Source organism: Lithobates pipiens, unplaced genomic scaffold (genome assembly GCF_037356315.1).
Source record: "Lithobates pipiens isolate NorthernLeopardFrog02 unplaced genomic scaffold, aLitPip1_a1.2 Scaffold_47, whole genome shotgun sequence".
In the NCBI taxonomy this organism is placed as follows: Eukaryota; Metazoa; Chordata; class Amphibia; order Anura; family Ranidae; genus Lithobates; species Lithobates pipiens.
The window spans coordinates 67,398-88,939 of NW_027507871.1; positions in this window are offsets into that span (position 1 = coordinate 67,398).

A 21,542-nucleotide genomic window follows, 5' to 3' on the forward strand; every position below is an offset into this window, starting at 1 on the left:
TTCCTTTATCTAGATACACCACGTCTACGGGCCTTCCTTTATCTAGATACACCACGTCTACGGGCCTTCCTTTAGCCAGATACACCACGTCTACGGGCCTTCCTTTATCCAGATACACCACGTCTATGGACCTTCCTTTATCCAGAAACACCACATCTACGGGCCTTCCTTTATCCAGATACATCACGTCTACGGGCCTTCCTTTATCTAGATACACCACGTCTATGGGCCTTCCTTTATCCAGATACACCACGTCTACGGGCCTTCCTTTATCTAGATATACCACGTCTACGAGCCTTCCTTTATCTAGATACACCACGTCTACGGGCCTTCCTTTATCTAGATACACCACGTCTACGGGTCTTCCTTTATCTAGATACACCACGTCTACGAGCCTTCCTTTATCTAGATACACCACGTCTACGGGCCTTCCTTTATCTAGATACACCACGTCTACGGGCCTTCCTTTATCTAGATACACCACATCTACGGGCCTTCCTTTATCTAGATACATCACGTCTACGGGCCTTCATTTATCTAGATACACCACATCTACGGGCCTTCCTTTATCTAGATACATCAGCCAGATATATTTCCTTTAGCCAGATACACCACGTCTATGGGCCTTCCTTTATCCAGATACACCACGTCTATGGACCTTCCTTTATCCAGAAACACCACATCTACGGGCCTTCCTTTATCCAGATACATCACGTCTACGGGCCTTCCTTTATCTAGATACACCACGTCTATGGGCCTTCCTTTATCCAGATACACCACGTCTACGGGCCTTCCTTTATCTAGATACACCACGTCTATGGGCCTTCCTTTATCCAGAAACACCACATCTACGGGCCTTCCTTTATCTAGATACATCACGTCTACGGGCCTTCCTTTATCTAGATACACCACGTCTACGGACCTTCCATTATCTAGATACACCACGTCTACGGACCTTCCTTTATCCAGATACACCACGTCTACGGGCCTTCCTTTATCTAGATACACCACGTCTACGGGCCTTCATTTATCTAGATACACCATGTCTACGGGCCTTCCTTTATCTAGATACACCACGTCTACGGGCCTTCCTTTATCTAGATACACCACGTCTACGGGCCTTCCTTTATCTAGATACATCACGTCTACGGGCCTTCATTTATCTAGATACACCACGTCTACGGGCCTTCCTTTATCTAGATACACCACGTCTACGGGCCTTCCTTTATCTAGATACATCACGTCTACGGGCCTTCATTTATCTAGATACACCACGTCTACGGGCCTTCCTTTATCTAGATACACCACGTCTACGGGCCTTCCTTTATCTAGATACACCACGTCTACGGGCCTTCATTTATCTAGATACACCACGTCTACGGTCCTTCCTTTATCCAGATACACCATGTCTACGGGCCTTCCTTTATCTAGATACACCACGTCTACGGGCCTTCCTTTATCTAGCTACATCACGTCTACGGGCCTTCATTTATCTAGATACACCACGTCTACGGGCCTTCATTTATCTAGATACACCACATCTACGGGCCTTCCTTTAGCCAGATACACCACGTCTATGGGCCTTCCTTTATCTAGATACACCACGTCTATGGACCTTCCTTTATCCAGATACACTACATCTACGGGCCTTCCTTTATCTAGATACACCACGTCTACGGACCTTCCTTTATGCAGATACACCACGTCTACGGGCCTTCCTTTATCCAGATACACCACGTCTACGGGCCTTCCTTTATCTAGATACACCACGTCTACGGGCCTTCCTTTATCTAGATACACCACGTCTATGGGCCTTCCTTTATCTAGATACACCACGTCTAAGGGCCTTCCTTTATCTAGATACACCACGTCTATGGGCCTTTATTTATCTAGATACACCACGTCTACGGGCCTTCCTTTATCTAGATACACCACGTCTACAGGCCTTCCTTTATCTAGATACACAACGTCTACGGGCCTTCCTTTATCTAGATACACCACGTCTATGGGCCTTCCTTTATCTAGATACACCACGTCTACGGGCCTTCATTTATCTAGATACACCACGTCTATGGGCCTTCCTTTATCTAGATACACCACGTCTACGGGCCTTCCTTTATCTAGATACACCACGTCTACGGGCCTTGATTTAACCAGATACACCACGTCTACGGGCCTTCCTTTATCTAGATACACCACGTCTACGGGTCTTCCTTTATCTAGATGCACCACGTCTACGGGCCTTCCTTTATCTAGATACACCACGTCTACGGGCCTTCCTTTATCTAGATACACCACGTCTACAGGCCTTCCTTTATCTAGATACACCACGTCTACGGATCTTCCTTTATCTAGATACACCACGTCTACGGGCCTTCCTTTATCCAGATACAGCACGTCTACGGGCCTTCCTTTATCTAGATACACCACGTCTACGGGCCTTCCTTTATCTAGATACACCACGTCTACGGGCCTTCCTTTATCTAGATACACCACGTCTACGGGCCTTCCTTTAGCCAGATACACCACGTCTACGGGCCTTCCTTTATCCAGATACACCACGTCTATGGACCTTCCTTTATCCAGAAACACCACATCTACGGGCCTTCCTTTATCCAGATACATCACGTCTACGGGCCTTCCTTTATCTAGATACACCACGTCTATGGGCCTTCCTTTATCCAGATACACCACGTCTACGGGCCTTCCTTTATCTAGATATACCACATCTACGAGCCTTCCTTTATCTAGATACACCACGTCTACGGGCCTTCCTTTATCTAGATACACCACGTCTACGAGCCTTCCTTTATCTAGATACACCACGTCTACGGGCCTTCCTTTATCTAGATACACCACGTCTACGGGTCTTCCTTTATCTAGATACACCACGTCTACGAGCCTTCCTTTATCTAGATACACCACGTCTACGGGCCTTCCTTTATCTAGATACACCACGTCTACGGGCCTTCCTTTATCTAGATACACCACATCTACGGGCCTTCCTTTATCTAGATACATCACGTCTACGGGCCTTCATTTATCTAGATACACCACATCTACGGGCCTTCCTTTATCTAGATACATCAGCCAGATATATTTCCTTTAGCCAGATACACCACGTCTACGGGCCTTCCTTTATCCAGATACACCACGTCTATGGACCTTCCTTTATCCAGAAACACCACATCTACGGGCCTTCCTTTATCCAGATACATCACGTCTACGGGCCTTCCTTTATCTAGATACACCACGTCTATGGGCCTTCCTTTATCCAGATACACCACGTCTACGGGCCTTCCTTTATCTAGATACACCACGTCTATGGGCCTTCCTTTATCCAGAAACACCACATCTACGGGCCTTCCTTTATCTAGATACATCACGTCTACGGGCCTTCCTTTATCTAGATACACCACGTCTACGGACCTTCCATTATCTAGATACACCACGTCTACGGACCTCCCTTTATCCAGATACACCATGTCTACGGGCCTTCCTTTATCTAGATACACCACGTCTACGGGCCTTCATTTATCTAGATACACCATGTCTACGGGCCTTCCTTTATCTAGATACACCACGTCTACGGGCCTTCCTTTATCTAGATACACCACGTCTACGGGCCTTCCTTTATCTAGATACATCACGTCTACGGGCCTTCATTTATCTAGATACACCACGTCTACGGGCCTTCCTTTATCTAGATACACCACGTCTACGGGCCTTCCTTTATCTAGATACATCACGTCTACGGGCCTTCATTTATCTAGATACACCACGTCTACGGGCCTTCCTTTATCTAGATACACCACGTCTACGGGCCTTCCTTTATCTAGATACACCACGTCTACGGGCCTTCATTTATCTAGATACACCACGTCTACGGTCCTTCCTTTATCCAGATACACCATGTCTACGGGCCTTCCTTTATCTAGATACACCACGTCTACGGGCCTTCCTTTATCTAGCTACATCACGTCTACGGGCCTTCATTTATCTAGATACACCACGTCTACGGGCCTTCATTTATCTAGATACACCACATCTACGGGCCTTCCTTTAGCCAGATACACCACGTCTATGGGCCTTCCTTTATCTAGATACACCACGTCTATGGACCTTCCTTTATCCAGATACACTACATCTACGGGCCTTCCTTTATCTAGATACACCACGTCTACGGACCTTCCTTTATGCAGATACACCACGTCTACGGGCCTTCCTTTATCCAGATACACCACGTCTACGGGCCTTCCTTTATCTAGATACACCACGTCTACGGGCCTTCCTTTATCTAGATACACCACGTCTATGGGCCTTCCTTTATCTAGATACACCACGTCTAAGGGCCTTCCTTTATCTAGATACACCACGTCTATGGGCCTTTATTTATCTAGATACACCACGTCTACGGGCCTTCCTTTATCTAGATACACCACGTCTACAGGCCTTCCTTTATCTAGATACACAACGTCTACGGGCCTTCCTTTATCTAGATACACCACGTCTACGGGCCTTCCTTTATCCAGATACACCACATCTACGGGCCTTCCTTTATCTAGATACACCACATCTACGGGCCTTCCTTTATCCAGATACAGCACGTCTACGGGCCTTCCTTTAGCCAGATACACCACGTCTACGGGCCTTCCTTTATCCAGATACATCACGTCTACGGGCCTTCCTTTATCTATATACACTACGTCTACGGACCTTCCTTTATCCACATACACCACGTCTACCGGCCTTCCTTTATCCAGATACACCACGTCTACGGACCTTCCTTTATCCAGATACACCACGCCTACGGGCCTTCCTTTATCTATATACACTACGTCTACGGACCTTCCTTTATCTAGATACACCACGTCTACGGGCCTTCCTTTATCTAGATAGACCACGTCTATGGGCCTTTATTTATCTAGATACACCACGTCTACGGGCCTTCCTTTATCTAGATACACCACGTCTACTGGCCTTCATTTATCTAGATACACCACGTCTACGGGCCTTCCTTTATCTAGATAGACCACGTCTATGGGCCTTACTTTATCTAGATACACCACGTCTATGGGCCTTTATTTATCTAGATACACCACGTCTACGGGCCTTCCTTTATCTAGATACACCACGTCTACTGGCCTTCCTTTATCTAGATACATCACGTCTACGGGCCTTACTTTATCTAGATACACCACGTCTATGGGCCTTTATTTATCTAGAAACACCACGTCTACGGGCCTTCCTTTATCTAGATACACCACGTCTACTGGCCTTCATTTATCTAGATACACCACATCTACTGGCCTTCCTTTATCCAGATACAGCACGTCTACGGGCCTTCCTTTAGCCAGATACACCACGTCTATGGGCATTCCTTTATCTAGATACACCACGTCTATGGACCTTCCTTTATCCAGATACACCACGTCTACGGGCCTTCCTTTATCCAGATACATCACGTCTACGGGCCTTCCTTTATCTAGATACACCACGTCTATGGGCCTTCCTTTATCTAGATACACCACGTCTATGAGCCTTTATTTATCTAGATACACCACGTCTACGGACCTTCCTTTATCTAGATACACCACGTCTACGGGCCTTCCTTTATCTAGATACACCACGTCTATGAGCCTTTATTTATCTAGATACACCACGTCTACGGACCTTCCTTTATCTAGATACACCACGTCTACGGGCCTTTATTTATCTAGATACACCACGTCTACGGGCCTTTATTTATCTAGATACACCACGTCTACGGGCCTTCCTTTATCCAGATACACCACGTCTATGGACCTTTCTTTATCCAGATACATCACGTCTACGGGCCTTCCTTTATCTATATACACTACGTCTACGGACCTTCCTTTATCTAGATACACCACGTCTACGGGCCTTCCTTTATCCAGATACACCACGTCTACGGACCTTCCTTTATCCAGATACACCACGTCTATGGCCTTCCTTTATCTATATACACTACGTCTACGGACCTTCCTTTATCTAGATACACCACGTCTACGGACCTTCCTTTATCTAGATACACCACGTCTACGGACCTTCCTTTATCTAGATACACCACGTCTATGGGCCTTCCTTTATCTAGATACACCACGTCTATTGGCCTTCCTTTATCTAGATACACCACGTCTACGGGCCTTCCTTTATCCAGATACACCACGTCTACGGGCCTTCCTTTATCTAGATACACCACGTCTACGGGCCTTCCTTTATCTAGATACACCACGTCTATGGGCCTTCCTTTATCTAGATACACCACGTCTAAGGGCCTTCCTTTATCTAGATACACCACGTCTATGGGCCTTTATTTATCTAGATACACCACGTCTACGGGCCTTCCTTTATCTAGATACACCACGTCTACAGGCCTTCCTTTATCTAGATACACAACGTCTACGGGCCTTCCTTTATCTAGATACACCACGTCTACGGGCCTTCCTTTATCCAGATACACCACATCTACGGGCCTTCCTTTATCTAGATACACCACATCTACGGGCCTTCCTTTATCCAGATACAGCACGTCTACGGGCCTTCCTTTAGCCAGATACACCACGTCTACGGGCCTTCCTTTATCCAGATACATCACGTCTACGGGCCTTCCTTTATCTATATACACTACGTCTACGGACCTTCCTTTATCCACATACACCACGTCTACCGGCCTTCCTTTATCCAGATACACCACGTCTACGGACCTTCCTTTATCCAGATACACCACGTCTACGGGCCTTCCTTTATCTATATACACTACGTCTACGGACCTTCCTTTATCTAGATACACCACGTCTACGGGCCTTCCTTTATCTAGATAGACCACGTCTATGGGCCTTACTTTATCTAGATACACCACGTCTATGGGCCTTTATTTATCTAGATACACCACGTCTACGGGCCTTCCTTTATCTAGATACACCACGTCTACTGGCCTTCATTTATCTAGATACACCACGTCTACGGGCCTTCCTTTATCTAGATAGACCACGTCTATGGGCCTTACTTTATCTAGATACACCACGTCTATGGGCCTTTATTTATCTAGATACACCACGTCTACGGGCCTTCCTTTATCTAGATACACCACGTCTACTGGCCTTCCTTTATCTAGATACACCACGTCTACGGGCCTTACTTTATCTAGATACACCACGTCTATGGGCCTTTATTTATCTAGATACACCACGTCTACGGGCCTTCCTTTATCTAGATACACCACGTCTACTGGCCTTCATTTATCTAGATACACCACATCTACGGGCCTTCCTTTATCCAGATACAGTACGTCTACGGGCCTTCCTTTAGCCAGATACACCACGTCTATGGGCATTCCTTTATCTAGATACACCACGTCTATGGACCTTCCTTTATCCAGATACACCACGTCTACGGGCCTTCCTTTATCCAGATACATCACGTCTACGGGCCTTCCTTTATCTAGATACACCACGTCTATGGGCCTTCCTTTATCTAGATACACCACGTCTATGAGCCTTTATTTATCTAGATACACCACGTCTACGGACCTTCCTTTATCTAGATACACCACGTCTACGGGCCTTCCTTTATCTAGATACACCACGTCTATGAGCCTTTATTTATCTAGATACACCACGTCTACGGACCTTCCTTTATCTAGATACACCACGTCTACGGGCCTTTATTTATCTAGATACACCACGTCTACGGGCCTTTATTTATCTAGATACACCACGTCTACGGGCCTTCCTTTATCTAGATACACCACGTCTGCAGGCCTTCCTTTATCTAGATACACCACGTCTTTGAGCCTTTATTTATCTAGATACACCACGTCTACGGACCTTCCTTTATCTAGATACACCACGTCTACGGGCCTTTATTTATCTAGATACACCATGTCTACGGGCCTTCCTTTATCCAGATACACCACGTCTATGGACCTTTCTTTATCCAGATACATCACGTCTACGGGCCTTCCTTTATCTATATACACTACGTCTATGGACCTTCCTTTATCTAGATACACCACGTCTACGGGCCTTCCTTTATCCAGATACACCACGTCTACGGACCTTCCTTTATCCAGATACACCACGTCTATGGCCTTCCTTTATCTATATACACTACGTCTACGGACCTTCCTTTATCTAGATACACCACGTCTACGGACCTTCCTTTATCTAGATACACCACGTCTACGGACCTTCCTTTATCTAGATACACCACGTCTATGGGCCTTCCTTTATCTAGATACACCACGTCTATGGGCCTTCCTTTATCTAGATACACCACGTCTACGGGCCTTACTTTATCTAGATACACCACGTCTACGGGCCTTTATTTATTTAGATACACCACGTCTACGGGCCTTCCTTTATCTAGATACACCACGTCTACGGGCCTTCCTTTATCTAGATACACCACGTCTACGGGCCTTCCTTTATCTAGATACACCACATCTACGGGCCTTCCTTTATCCAGATACACCACGTCTACGGGCCTTCCTTTATCTAGATACACCACGTCTACGGGCCTTCATTTATCTAGATACACCACGTCTACGGGCCTTCCTTTATCCAGATACACCACGTCTACGTGCCTTCCTTTATCTAGATATACCACGTCTACGGACCTTCCTTTATCTAGATACACCACGTCTACGGGCCTTCCTTTATCTAGATACACCACGTCTACGGGCCTTCCTTTATCTAGATACACCACGTCTACGGGCCTTCCTTTATCTAGATACACCACATCTACGGGCCTTCCTTTATCCACATACACCACGTCTACCGGCCTTCCTTTATCCAGATACACCACGTCTACGGACCTTCCTTTATCCAGATACACCACGTCTACGGGCCTTCCTTTATCTATATACACTACGTCTACGGACCTTCCTTTATCTAGATACACCACGTCTACGGGCCTTCCTTTATCTAGATACACCACGTCTACGGGCCTTCCTTTATCTAGATACACCACGTCTACGGGCCTTCCTTTATCTAGATACACCACGTCTACGGGCCTTCCTTTATCTAGATACACCACGTCTATGGGCCTTCCTTTATCTAGATACACCACGTCTACGGGCCTTACTTTATCTAGATACACCACGTCTATGGGCCTTTATTTATCTAGATACACCACGTCTACGGGCCTTCCTTTATCTAGATACACCACGTCTACTGGCCTTCATTTATCTAGATACACCACATCTACGGGCCTTCCTTTATCCAGATACAGCACGTCTACGGGCCTTCCTTTAGCCAGATACACCACGTCTACGGGCCTTCCTTTATCTAGATACACCACGTCTATGAGCCTTTATTTATCTAGATACACCACGTCTACGGACCTTCCTTTATCTAGATACACCACGTCTACGGGCCTTTATTTATCTAGATACACCACGTCTACGGGCCTTTATTTATCTAGATACACCACGTCTACGGGCCTTCCTTTATCTAGATACACCACGTCTACAGGCCTTCCTTTATCTAGATACACCACGTCTTTGAGCCTTTATTTATCTAGATACACCACGTCTACGGACCTTCCTTTATCTAGATACACCACGTCTACGGGCCTTCCTTTATCTAGATACACCACGTCTACAGGCCTTCCTTTCTCTAGATACACCACGTCTACGGGCCTTTATTTATCTAGATACACCACGTCTACGGGCCTTTCTTTATCTAGATACACCACATCTACGGGCCTTCCTTTATCTAGATACACCACGTCTACGGGCCTCCCTTTATCTAGATACACCACATCTACGGGCCTTCCTTTATCCAGATACACCACGTCTACGGGCCTTCCTTTATCTAGATACACCACGTCTACGGGCCTTCATTTATCTAGATACACCACGTCTACGGGCCTTCTTTTATGCAGATACACCACGTCTACGGGCCTTCCTTTATCTAGATATACCACGTCTACGGACCTTCCTTTATCTAGATACACCACGTCTACGGGCCTTCCTTTATCTAGATACACCACGTCTACGGGCCTTCCTTTATCTAGATACACCACGTCTACGGGCCTTCCTTTATCTAGATACACCACGTCTACGGGCCTTCCTTTATCTAGATACACCACATCTACGGGCCTTCCTTTATCTAGATACACCACATCTACAGGCCTTCCTTTATCTAGATACACCACGTCTACGGGCCTTCCTTTATCTAGATACACCACGTCTACGGACCTTCCTTTATCTAGATACACCACATCTACGGGCCTTCCTTTATCTAGATACACCACGTCTACGGGCCTTCCTTTATATAGATACACCACGTCTACGGACCTTCCTTTATCTAGATACACCACATCTACGGGCCTTCCTTTATCTAGATACACCACGTCTACGGGCCTTCCTTTATCTAGATACACCACGTCTACGGACCTTCCTTTATCTAGATACACCACGTCTACGGGCCTTCCTTTATCTAGATACACCACGTCTACGGGCCTTCCTTTATCTAGATACACCACGTCTACGGACCTTCCTTTATCTAGATACACCACGTCTACGGACCTTCCTTTATCTAGATACACCACGTCTACGGACCTTCCTTTATATAGATACACCACATCTATGGGCCTTCCTTTATCTAGATACACCACGTCTACGGGCCTTCCTTTATCCACATACACCACGTCTACGGGCCTTCCTTTATCTAGATACACCACGTCTACGGGCCTTCATTTATCTAGATACACCACGTCTACGGGCCTTCCTTTATGCAGATACACCACGTCTACGGGCCTTCCTTTATCTAGATATACTACGTCTACGGGCCTTCCTTTATCTAGATACACCACGTCTACGGGCCTTCCTTTATCTAGATACACCACGTCTACGGGCCTTCATTTATCTAGATACACCACGTCTACGGGCCTTCCTTTATCTAGATAGACCACGTCTATGGGCCTTACTTTATCTAGATACACCACGTCTATGGGCCTTTATTTATCTAGATACACCACGTCTACGGGCCTTCCTTTATCTAGATACACCACGTCTATGGGCCTTCCTTTATCCAGATACACCACGTCTACGGGCCTTCCTTTATCTAGATACACCACGTCTATGGGCCTTCCTTTATCCAGAAACACCACATCTACGGGCCTTCCTTTATCTAGATACATCACGTCTACGGGCCTTCCTTTATCTAGATACACCACGTCTACGGACCTTCCATTATCTAGATACACCACGTCTACGGACCTTCCTTTATCCAGATACACCACGTCTACGGGCCTTCCTTTATCTAGATACACCACGTCTACGGGCCTTCATTTATCTAGATACACCATGTCTACGGGCCTTCCTTTATCTAGATACACCACGTCTACGGGCCTTCCTTTATCTAGATACACCACGTCTACGGGCCTTCCTTTATCTAGATACATCACGTCTACGGGCCTTCATTTATCTAGATACACCACGTCTACGGGCCTTCCTTTATCTAGATACACCACGTCTACGGGCCTTCCTTTATCTAGATACATCACGTCTACGGGCCTTCATTTATCTAGATACACCACGTCTACGGGCCTTCCTTTATCTAGATACACCACGTCTACGGGCCTTCCTTTATCTAGATACACCACGTCTACGGGCCTTCATTTATCTAGATACACCACGTCTACGGTCCTTCCTTTATCCAGATACACCATGTCTACGGGCCTTCCTTTATCTAGATACACCACGTCTACGGGCCTTCCTTTATCTAGCTACATCACGTCTACGGGCCTTCATTTATCTAGATACACCACGTCTACGGGCCTTCATTTATCTAGATACACCACATCTACGGGCCTTCCTTTAGCCAGATACACCACGTCTATGGGCCTTCCTTTATCTAGATACACCACGTCTATGGACCTTCCTTTATCCAGATACACTACATCTACGGGCCTTCCTTTATCTAGATACACCACGTCTACGGACCTTCCTTTATGCAGATACACCACGTCTACGGGCCTTCCTTTATCCAGATACACCACGTCTACGGGCCTTCCTTTATCTAGATACACCACGTCTACGGGCCTTCCTTTATCTAGATACACCACGTCTATGGGCCTTCCTTTATCTAGATACACCACGTCTAAGGGCCTTCCTTTATCTAGATACACCACGTCTATGGGCCTTTATTTATCTAGATACACCACGTCTACGGGCCTTCCTTTATCTAGATACACCACGTCTACAGGCCTTCCTTTATCTAGATACACAACGTCTACGGGCCTTCCTTTATCTAGATACACCACGTCTACGGGCCTTCCTTTATCCAGATACACCACATCTACGGGCCTTCCTTTATCTAGATACACCACATCTACGGGCCTTCCTTTATCCAGATACAGCACGTCTACGGGCCTTCCTTTAGCCAGATACACCACGTCTACGGGCCTTCCTTTATCCAGATACATCACGTCTACGGGCCTTCCTTTATCTATATACACTACGTCTACGGACCTTCCTTTATCCACATACACCACGTCTACCGGCCTTCCTTTATCCAGATACACCACGTCTACGGACCTTCCTTTATCCAGATACACCACGCCTACGGGCCTTCCTTTATCTATATACACTACGTCTACGGACCTTCCTTTATCTAGATACACCACGTCTACGGGCCTTCCTTTATCTAGATAGACCACGTCTATGGGCCTTTATTTATCTAGATACACCACGTCTACGGGCCTTCCTTTATCTAGATACACCACGTCTACTGGCCTTCATTTATCTAGATACACCACGTCTACGGGCCTTCCTTTATCTAGATAGACCACGTCTATGGGCCTTACTTTATCTAGATACACCACGTCTATGGGCCTTTATTTATCTAGATACACCACGTCTACGGGCCTTCCTTTATCTAGATACACCACGTCTACTGGCCTTCCTTTATCTAGATACATCACGTCTACGGGCCTTACTTTATCTAGATACACCACGTCTATGGGCCTTTATTTATCTAGAAACACCACGTCTACGGGCCTTCCTTTATCTAGATACACCACGTCTACTGGCCTTCATTTATCTAGATACACCACATCTACTGGCCTTCCTTTATCCAGATACAGCACGTCTACGGGCCTTCCTTTAGCCAGATACACCACGTCTATGGGCATTCCTTTATCTAGATACACCACGTCTATGGACCTTCCTTTATCCAGATACACCACGTCTACGGGCCTTCCTTTATCCAGATACATCACGTCTACGGGCCTTCCTTTATCTAGATACACCACGTCTATGGGCCTTCCTTTATCTAGATACACCACGTCTATGAGCCTTTATTTATCTAGATACACCACGTCTACGGACCTTCCTTTATCTAGATACACCACGTCTACGGGCCTTCCTTTATCTAGATACACCACGTCTATGAGCCTTTATTTATCTAGATACACCACGTCTACGGACCTTCCTTTATCTAGATACACCACGTCTACGGGCCTTTATTTATCTAGATACACCACGTCTACGGGCCTTTATTTATCTAGATACACCACGTCTACGGGCCCTCCTTTATCTAGATACACCACGTCTGCAGGCCTTCCTTTATCTAGATACACCACGTCTTTGAGCCTTTATTTATCTAGATACACCACGTCTACGGACCTTCCTTTATCTAGATACACCACGTCTACAGGCCTTCCTTTATCTAGATACACCACGTCTACGGGCCTTTATTTATCTAGATACACCATGTCTACGGGCCTTTCTTTATCCAGATACACCACGTCTATGGACCTTTCTTTATCCAGATACATCACGTCTACGGGCCTTCCTTTATCTATATACACTACGTCTACGGACCTTCCTTTATCTAGATACACCACGTCTACGGGCCTTCCTTTATCCAGATACACCACGTCTACGGACCTTCCTTTATCCAGATACACCACGTCTATGGCCTTCCTTTATCTATATACACTACGTCTACGGACCTTCCTTTATCTAGATACACCACGTCTACGGACCTTCCTTTATCTAGATACACCACGTCTACGGACCTTCCTTTATATAGATACACCACATCTATGGGCCTTCCTTTATCTAGATACACCACGTCTACGGGCCTTCCTTTATCCACATACACCACGTCTACGGGCCTTCCTTTATCTAGATACACCACGTCTACGGGCCTTCATTTATCTAGATACACCACGTCTACGGGCCTTCCTTTATGCAGATACACCACGTCTACGGGCCTTCCTTTATCTAGATATACTACGTCTACGGGCCTTCCTTTATCTAGATACACCACGTCTACGGGCCTTCCTTTATCTAGATACACCACGTCTACGGGCCTTCATTTATCTAGATACACCACGTCTACGGGCCTTCCTTTATCTAGATAGACCACGTCTATGGGCCTTACTTTATCTAGATACACCACGTCTATGGGCCTTTATTTATCTAGATACACCACGTCTACGGGCCTTCCTTTATCTAGATACACCACGTCTATGGGCCTTCCTTTATCCAGATACACCACGTCTACGGGCCTTCCTTTATCTAGATACACCACGTCTATGGGCCTTCCTTTATCCAGAAACACCACATCTACGGGCCTTCCTTTATCTAGATACATCACGTCTACGGGCCTTCCTTTATCTAGATACACCACGTCTACGGACCTTCCATTATCTAGATACACCACGTCTACGGACCTTCCTTTATCCAGATACACCACGTCTACGGGCCTTCCTTTATCTAGATACACCACGTCTACGGGCCTTCATTTATCTAGATACACCACGTCTACGGTCCTTCCTTTATCCAGATACACCATGTCTACGGGCCTTCCTTTATCTAGATACACCACGTCTACGGGCCTTCCTTTATCTAGCTACATCACGTCTACGGGCCTTCATTTATCTAGATACACCACGTCTACGGGCCTTCATTTATCTAGATACACCACATCTACGGGCCTTCCTTTAGCCAGATACACCACGTCTATGGGCCTTCCTTTATCTAGATACACCACGTCTATGGACCTTCCTTTATCCAGATACACTACATCTACGGGCCTTCCTTTATCTAGATACACCACGTCTACGGACCTTCCTTTATGCAGATACACCACGTCTACGGGCCTTCCTTTATCCAGATACACCACGTCTACGGGCCTTCCTTTATCTAGATACACCACGTCTACGGGCCTTCCTTTATCTAGATACACCACGTCTATGGGCCTTCCTTTATCTAGATACACCACGTCTAAGGGCCTTCCTTTATCTAGATACACCACGTCTATGGGCCTTTATTTATCTAGATACACCACGTCTACGGGCCTTCCTTTATCTAGATACACCACGTCTACAGGCCTTCCTTTATCTAGATACACAACGTCTACGGGCCTTCCTTTATCTAGATACACCACGTCTACGGGCCTTCCTTTATCCAGATACACCACATCTACGGGCCTTCCTTTATCTAGATACACCACATCTACGGGCCTTCCTTTATCCAGATACAGCACGTCTACGGGCCTTCCTTTAGCCAGATACACCACGTCTACGGGCCTTCCTTTATCCAGATACATCACGTCTACGGGCCTTCCTTTATCTATATACACTACGTCTACGGACCTTCCTTTATCCACATACACCACGTCTACCGGCCTTCCTTTATCCAGATACACCACGTCTACGGACCTTCCTTTATCCAGATACACCACGCCTACGGGCCTTCCTTTATCTATATACACTACGTCTACGGACCTTCCTTTATCTAGATACACCACGTCTACGGGCCTTCCTTTATCTAGATAGACCACGTCTATGGGCCTTTATTTATCTAGATACACCACGTCTACGGGCCTTCCTTTATCTAGATACACCACGTCTACTGGCCTTCATTTATCTAGATACACCACGTCTACGGGCCTTCCTTTATCTAGATAGACCACGTCTATGGGCCTTACTTTATCTAGATACACCACGTCTATGGGCCTTTATTTATCTAGATACACCACGTCTACGGGCCTTCCTTTATCTAGATACACCACGTCTACTGGCCTTCCTTTATCTAGATACATCACGTCTACGGGCCTTACTTTATCTAGATACACCACGTCTATGGGCCTTTATTTATCTAGAAACACCACGTCTACGGGCCTTCCTTTATCTAGATACACCACGTCTACTGGCCTTCATTTATCTAGATACACCACATCTACTGGCCTTCCTTTATCCAGATACAGCACGTCTACGGGCCTTCCTTTAGCCAGATACACCACGTCTATGGGCATTCCTTTATCTAGATACACCACGTCTATGGACCTTCCTTTATCCAGATACACCACGTCTACGGGCCTTCCTTTATCCAGATACATCACGTCTACGGGCCTTCCTTTATCTAGATACACCACGTCTATGGGCCTTCCTTTATCTAGATACACCACGTCTATGAGCCTTTATTTATCTAGATACACCACGTCTACGGACCTTCCTTTATCTAGATACACCACGTCTACGGGCCTTCCTTTATCTAGATACACCACGTCTATGAGCCTTTATTTATCTAGATACACCACGTCTACGGACCTTCCTTTATCTAGATACACCACGTCTACGGGCCTTTATTTATCTAGATACACCACGTCTACGGGCCTTTATTTATCTAGATACACCACGTCTACGGGCCCTCCTTTATCTAGATACACCACGTCTGCAGGCCTTCCTTTATCTAGATACACCACGTCTTTGAGCCTTTATTTATCTAGATACACCACGTCTACGGACCTTCCTTTATCTAGATACACCACGTCTACAGGCCTTCCTTTATCTAGATACACCACGTCTACGGGCCTTTATTTATCTAGATACACCATGTCTACGGGCCTTCCTTTATCCAGATACACCACGTCTATGGACCTTTCTTTATCCAGATACATCACGTCTACGGGCCTTCCTTTATCTATATACACTACGTCTACGGACCTTCCTTTATCTAGATACACCACGTCTACGGGCCTTCCTTTATCCAGATACACCACGTCTACGGACCTTCCTTTATCCAGATACACCACGTCTACGGGCCTTCCTTTATCTATATACACTACGTCTACGGACCTTCCTTTATCTAGATACACCACGTCTACGGACCTTCCTTTATCTAGATACACCACGTCTACGGACCTTCCTTTATCTAGATACACCACGTCTATGGGCCTTCCTTTATCTAGATACACCACGTCTATTGGCCTTCCTTTATCTAGATACACCACGTCTACGGGCCTTCCTTTATCCAGATACACCACGTCTACGGGCCTTCCTTTATCTAGATACACCACGTCTACGGGCCTTCCTTTATCTAGATACACCACGTCTATGGGCCTTCCTTTATCTAGATACACCACGTCTAAGGGCCTTCCTTTATCTAGATACACCACGTCTATGGGCCTTTATTTATCTAGATACACCACGTCTACGGGCCTTCCTTTATCTAGATACACCACGTCTACAGGCCTTCCTTTATCTAGATACACAACGTCTACGGGCCTTCCTTTATCTAGATACACCACGTCTACGGGCCTTCCTTTATCCAGATACACCACATCTACGGGCCTTCCTTTATCTAGATACACCACATCTACGGGCCTTCCTTTATCCAGATACAGCACGTCTACGGGCCTTCCTTTAGCCAGATACACCACGTCTACGGGCCTTCCTTTATCCAGATACATCACGTCTACGGGCCTTCCTTTATCTATATACACTACGTCTACGGACCTTCCTTTATCCACATACACCACGTCTACCGGCCTTCCTTTATCCAGATACACCACGTCTACGGACCTTCCTTTATCCAGATACACCACGTCTACGGGCCTTCCTTTATCTATATACACTACGTCTACGGACCTTCCTTTATCTAGATACACCACGTCTACGGGCCTTCCTTTATCTAGATAGACCACGTCTATGGGCCTTACTTTATCTAGATACACCACGTCTATGGGCCTTTATTTATCTAGATACACCACGTCTACGGGCCTTCCTTTATCTAGATACACCACGTCTACTGGCCTTCATTTATCTAGATACACCACGTCTACGGGCCTTCCTTTATCTAGATAGACCACGTCTATGGGCCTTACTTTATCTAGATACACCACGTCTATGGGCCTTTATTTATCTAGATACACCACGTCTACGGGCCTTCCTTTATCTAGATACACCACGTCTACTGGCCTTCCTTTATCTAGATACACCACGTCTACGGGCCTTACTTTATCTAGATACACCACGTCTATGGGCCTTTATTTATCTAGATACACCACGTCTACGGGCCTTCCTTTATCTAGATACACCACGTCTACTGGCCTTCATTTATCTAGATACACCACATCTACGGGCCTTCCTTTATCCAGATACAGTACGTCTACGGGCCTTCCTTTAGCCAGATACACCACGTCTATGGGCATTCCTTTATCTAGATACACCACGTCTATGGACCTTCCTTTATCCAGATACACCACGTCTACGGGCCTTCCTTTATCCAGATACATCACGTCTACGGGCCTTCCTTTATCTAGATACACCACGTCTATGGGCCTTCCTTTATCTAGATACACCACGTCTATGAGCCTTTATTTATCTAGATACACCACGTCTACGGACCTTCCTTTATCTAGATACACCACGTCTACGGGCCTTCCTTTATCTAGATACACCACGTCTATGAGCCTTTATTTATCTAGATACACCACGTCTACGGACCTTCCTTTATCTAGATACACCACGTCTACGGGCCTTTATTTATCTAGATACACCACGTCTACGGGCCTTTATTTATCTAGATACACCACGTCTACGGGCCTTCCTTTATCTAGATACACCACGTCTGCAGGCCTTCCTTTATCTAGATACACCACGTCTTTGAGCCTTTATTTATCTAGATACACCACGTCTACGGACCTTCCTTTATCTAGATACACCACGTCTACGGGCCTTTATTTATCTAGATACACCATGTCTACGGGCCTTCCTTTATCCAGATACACCACGTCTATGGACCTTTCTTTATCCAGATACATCACGTCTACGGGCCTTCCTTTATCTATATACACTACGTCTATGGACCTTCCTTTATCTAGATACACCACGTCTACGGGCCTTCCTTTATCCAGATACACCACGTCTACGGACCTTCCTTTATCCAGATACACCACGTCTATGGCCTTCCTTTATCTATATACACTACGTCTACGGACCTTCCTTTATCTAGATACACCACGTCTACGGACCTTCCTTTATCTAGATACACCACGTCTACGGACCTTCCTTTATCTAGATACACCACGTCTATGGGCCTTCCTTTATCTAGATACACCACGTCTATGGGCCTTCCTTTATCTAGATACACCACGTCTACGGGCCTTACTTTATCTAGATACACCACGTCTACGGGCCTTTATTTATCTAGATACACCACGTCTACGGGCCTTCCTTTATCTAGATACACCACGTCTACGGGCCTTCCTTTATCTAGATACACCACGTCTACGGGCCTTCCTTTATCTAGATACACCACATCTACGGGCCTTCCTTTATCCAGATACACCACGTCTACGGGCCTTCCTTTATCTAGATACACCACGTCTACGGGCCTTCATTTATCTAGATACACCACGTCTACGGGCCTTCCTTTATCCAGATACACCACGTCTACGTGCCTTCCTTTATCTAGATATACCACGTCTACGGACCTTCCTTTATCTAGATACACCACGTCTACGGGCCTTCCTTTATCTAGATACACCACGTCTACGGGCCTTCCTTTATCTAGATACACCACGTCTACGGGCCTTCCTTTATCTAGATACACCACATCTACGGGCCTTCCTTTATCCACATACACCACGTCTACCGGCCTTCCTTTATCCAGATACACCACGTCTACGGACCTTCCTTTATCCAGATACACCACGTCTACGGGCCTTCCTTTATCTATATACACTACGTCTACGGACCTTCCTTTATCTAGATACACCACGTCTACGGGCCTTCCTTTATCTAGATACACCACGTCTACGGGCCTTCCTTTATCTAGATACACCACGTCTACGGGCCTTCCTTTATCTAGATACACCACGTCTACGGGCCTTCCTTTATCTAGATACACCACGTCTATGGGCCTTCCTTTATCTAGATACACCACGTCTACGGGCCTTACTTTATCTAGATACACCACGTCTATGGGCCTTTATTTATCTAGATACACCACGTCTACGGGCCTTCCTTTATCTAGATACACCACGTCTACTGGCCTTCATTTATCTAGATACATCACATCTACGGGCCTTCCTTTATCCAGATACAGCACGTCTACGGGCCTTCCTTTAGCCAGATACACCACGTCTACGGGCCTTCCTTTATCTAGATACACCACGTCTATGAGCCTTTATTTATCTAGATACACCACGTCTACGGACCTTCCTTTATCTAGATACACCACGTCTACGGGCCTTTATTTATCTAGATACACCACGTCTACGGGCCTTTATTTATCTAGATACACCACGTCTACGGGCCTTCCTTTATCTAGATACACCACGTCTACAGGCCTTCCTTTATCTAGATACACCACGTCTTTGAGCCTTTATTTATCTAGATACACCACGTCTACGGACCTTCCTTTATCTAGATACACCACGTCTACGGGCCTTCCTTTATCTAGATACACCACGTCTACAGGCCTTCCTTTCTCTAGATACACCACGTCTACGGGCCTTTATTTATCTAGATACACCACGTCTACGGGCCTTTCTTTATCTAGATACACCACATCTACGGGCCTTCCTTTATCTAGATACACCACGTCTACGGGCCTCCCTTTATCTAGATACACCACATCTACGGGCCTTCCTTTATCCAGATACACCACGTCTACGGGCCTTCCTTTATCTAGATACACCACGTCTACGGGCCTTCATTTATCTAGATACACCACGTCTACGGGCCTTCTTTTATGCAGATACACCACGTCTACGGGCCTTCCTTTATCTAGATATACCACGTCTACGGACCTTCCTTTATCTAGATACACCACGTCTACGGGCCTTCCTTTATCTAGATACACCACGTCTACGGGCCTTCCTTTATCTAGATACACCACGTCTACGGGCCTTCCTTTATCTAGATACACCACGTCTACGGGCCTTCCTTTATCTAGATACACCACATCTACGGGCCTTCCTTTATCTAGATACACCACATCTACAGGCCTTCCTTTATCTAGATACACCACGTCTACGGGCCTTCCTTTATCTAGATACACCACGTCTACGGACCTTCCTTTATCTAGATACACCACATCTACGGGCCTTCCTTTATCTAGATACACCACGTCTACGGGCCTTCCTTTATATAGATACACCACGTCTACGGACCTTCCTTTATCTAGATACACCACATCTACGGGCCTTCCTTTATCTAGATACACCACGTCTACGGGCCTTCCTTTATCTAGATACACCACGTCTACGGAC